The sequence below is a fragment of the Rhinopithecus roxellana genome, chromosome 8 (assembly GCF_007565055.1).
Source record: "Rhinopithecus roxellana isolate Shanxi Qingling chromosome 8, ASM756505v1, whole genome shotgun sequence".
Classification (NCBI taxonomy): domain Eukaryota; kingdom Metazoa; phylum Chordata; class Mammalia; order Primates; family Cercopithecidae; genus Rhinopithecus; species Rhinopithecus roxellana.
The window spans coordinates 115,729,731-115,733,893 of record NC_044556.1 but is presented as its reverse complement, the minus strand read 5'-3'; positions in this window follow the sequence as shown (position 1 = coordinate 115,733,893).

Here is a 4,163-nt window from a genome sequence, read left to right as displayed (position 1 = left end):
GCCCCAGCCGGTCAGCGCGCGGCCACGCCCCCAAGGCGGGGCTCCCAGCGCTGGCGCGCGCGCTCTCTAAATTGCTCACTTCGGGCCACTGGTTGGGAGGTGGAGGTTGCATTTTCTTCCTGCTCATAGTGGCCCAGAGATTTACTCCTCCTATTCTCAAATACATATATCTACTACCCCCAGTGCCTTCGTGGCCGTCTTCCTACAGTGTCCCAGCCAGGTCATACCTCCCGGATTGGGTTTGCACAACAGTGGGACGTGAATAATTTATCCCCAGCAGAGCCACCGTAGCGGTTTTAGGCTCTCTGCGGTAAGAGCGAAGCACGGCCATGTATGGCGCGTGCGCGAAAGTAGCCGCGCCCCAATTGGTGTGTCCTGGAGGCGCGTAGCTGGGGCGTGGGAGACGCTGGGTGTCCCAGGTTGCAACACTCCCGACGTGAATGGATGTAGCGGTGTTAGGGCCTTTTTGTTTAGGGCCTAACAGATATTGTTAGTTTTGCCGAGAGCTGGCACCGCGCCCTGCCCGCGTGGTGGGCCGTACCCACGCCCCCTGCGCGCGGAGTAGCGTGGTCCCGGAGTTTTGTTTTTTTAAAGGGAGTCTCCCAATTGTCCGTGGAGTTTTTTTCTGCGGCACATGGAGTCTCTGCCTTCGCGAACCAGACCTTTGATGTGAACACGTGCCCCCGTTACGCCCTTGGGTCCAGCGTCCGGGGCGGGGCTCGAGGCCGGGGGAGGAGGGGTAGGGGTCTTGGTCTTGGGTGAGACGTGCAGATACAGTCGGGCTGAAGAGGTAGAACTTGCTTCTAAATGCCGGAAAAGCCGAAGGAACTGCAGAAGGCACGGTTCCAGTTTCCGCGAGTCTGAAGTGCTCCCTCCCGCCACCTCTCCTCTGGACATCCCTCATCCTTCCGAAGATTGCCACACCTGGGCCTCCCCTATCTCCTCTTTGGAGGATTCCTCACCTCCAAGAGAGTGTGCTTAGGAACCCACCCGAATAATTCCAAGTTAAGGTGTGGAAAGGCAGAAATCTAGATTTTTGAAGGCTCTAGGTTGTGTGTGTGTTTCTTTGTATTGGATTGTCATATTTGCACATCTAGAAGTACTTTGAGAGCTCATTAAATCTTTACTGTTGCTGTTTCAGCAATTTCCAACCATTCTCATACTTTCTTCTTAAATACAAGAAAGGTTTCTGTCATGTTGGATGTAGAGAGGGTTTTGTTTTGCTTGAACATTGAAAGGAAGTAAGTTAGGGAGACAGTTTGGCATTACTGAGGTAAGTTTCTCCACTTGCTGGCTGTTGTACGTAAGAAAAGTCATTCCGAGGTGGCAGAAGGGATGATTCAAAAACCAGGAGCGGGGATGCACCTTGCACCCTCATTTTACACCAGAGACTGCAATCTCAAAAAAAAAAAAAAAAAAAAAAAAAATTTGGCCTCTCCTTTGCCAGTTATCTCGGACCACAGACAAGTACTTAATCACTCACGACCTCCTTTTAGAAATCTTATTACAAAAGCAGTATTCCTTTATATTAGAATTTTTTGAAATACAGAAAAGCCCACAAAAAAATTGCATACACACAATGGAATCGTACTGTATATTCTGTTTTGTGGTCTGTTCACTTCATAAAATGTAAACCATTTTTTTGCTTTTCATTTCTTTTCGGGTTTTTTTTTTATACATAGAGCAGAATGTCACTTTATTGATTTGCAACTGGAAACCTAAATATGTTGTGGACTAGAAAGCTCCTGTCATCCACTCTATTTTTTTCACGTAGGACGCTTTTCATTTCTTGAATGGTTCATGCTGCAACATTATTTGGCAATCAGTGCATGTCTTTTCATAGCATGGATGCACCAATCCTCTCGTTGGAGTTAGCTTGCTTTCACTTGTTTCCTATTGCAGTGTACAACCTTGTAGAGAAATATGTGTACATGCTTATGACTTTTTTTTTTTCACTGAATTCCTTTGCAGAGGAATTTCTAGGTTTTGATCTCTATCAACAAGATGCATTCCAGGAAGAGAGTTACAGTCGTCTCCCACGCTGAATATTGGATATCATTTTCCTCTGTCTCACTAAATGGGAATAAGACCTTTCTCACAAAGTTATTGTGAAGTTAAAGTGAAGTGAGGACAAAGTGCTACACAAAAGTCCTGCCCTTTTGTCTCAGGATAATATATTTTGCAAGTCTTATTGAGGCGGAAAATTAAAGAAAGAAAAATAAAATTAAAAAGAGAAATAAGCTTTCCTGCATTAGGCTGACTTGTTCCAGAGGCAGCAACAGGCACAGCCCAGACCCAGGTAAAGTCTTGATAATACTGTCTAAGGAGCCAGGACACAAAGGAATGTGCTCTGGAAACTCTCCCAGCACTCCCTCCATGCAGGGAGAAGAAAAACAAATTTTCCTTTGTTTTATGATATGAGTTTATAAATTCCTGTTCTCTGTAACTGGTGACTTCAAGTCTTCTGTTTAATCAGTGGAGTGAAGTTCATAAACCGTCTGAGCAGATCTCCTGGATGCCATAGTGAAGGCCATGGAATAAGCTGTGCTAGGCACTAGGCAAACTTAGATAATGGACATCTGGGTTACATAGCCATGATCATGTGTAATCCTGAGTTATGAACCTGTTACAGTTTGATTAACTGTCTTTGTCCTGCCTCTGTATCCCTGCTTTCACACCACTGTAAGCCTGCTTCAAGCTAGCCCATCCCTTTTTAAAGTGTGTCTGAAAGTCAAGTGCTGTCTTTGTTCTGGGCCCAATCTTTGGATGTTAAGTCTGCTGGGTCTGAATGCATGTAGATACCCTCCCGTATACACCCCAAGGTCTCTCTCTGGTGCTCCTGATTCCGCAACACTATTACAACAATGTAAGTTATGGATGTGTAACACTGGCTCAGAAATTACTCTGTACTTAACTTCACTCATCATTAATTCCTTTTCCATTTACAATCTGGCTTGTGCTTCCAAACGTCATCTCACACTGCTCTCTCAAAGGTCACCATTTGCCTTGTAAATGCTTTCTGTCCTTGGATTCTCAGACGTTGCTATGTCCTGATTGTTTTCTTTCTTGCCTTCTTTGCTGGTCCCTTTTTGTCTCCCTGCCTCTTAAAATGTTTTCAAGGCTCTCCAGAGTCCTAGCCTCTATTTTTTCCCCCTCATTCTTCTATGAGTCTTTTCTTTGACTCTCCCTTAATGATTTCCCCCATTTATGTGACTGTTTTGGTTGTCTAGAGTCCAAATGTCCTTCTGTTTTTAGGAAAATCTCTTATTTTAAAATATGTTGTTTGAAAGTAGGTACCTACTGTAAAAAAGTTAAAGGGCTAGTTCTCCCTCTCCCTCACTTCAGAGGCACTAAGGGGGTGGGCATGTGCCTTCAGCTTTGCCAGTCAGATGCTTGCTCCCAGGACTCACTCGGATTCTTGAGAGAATTAACAGCAACATGGGGACATTTGGAGATCTCCATTCATTATGGTGGCAGCAGTGGGAAGACCATATCCCTCTCAGAGTCTTTTCTGATTACACCATTAAAAATTACAGCCTCCCTCTTCTCAAGGTACTCTTTATTCCCCTTCCTTGTTTTATTTACTACTATTTTTGGTAATAAGTAAAATTTACTACTATTTTGTATTTTTTATTTAATTTATTTGTTTTATTATCTGGCTTTCCTACTCAATAGTAAGTTACATGAAGATGGAGATACAGTGTTTATTACTGTATCCCTATTGCTCTTAAATGCCTGGCATACAGTATTAGTCAGGGTTCTCTTAGAAGGACAGAACTAGGGGAGTTTATTAAGTATTAACTTACACCATCACAAGGTCCCACAATAGGCTGTCTGCAAGCTGAGGAGCAAGGAGAGGAGAGCCAGTCCGAGTCCCAAAACTGAAGAACTTGGAGTCCAGTGTTCAAGGGCAGGAAGCATCCAGCACGGGAGAAAGATGTAGGCTGGGAGGCTAGGCCTGTCTCGTCTCTTCACGTTTTTCTGCCTACTTCATATTCTCTGGCAGCTGATTAGATGGTGCCCACCTGATTAAGGGTAGGTCTGCCTTCCCCAGCCCACAGACTCAAATGTTAATCTCCTTTGGCAACACCCTCACAGGCACACCCAGGATCAATATTGCATCCTTCAATCCAGTCAAGTTGACACTCAGTATTAACCATCAC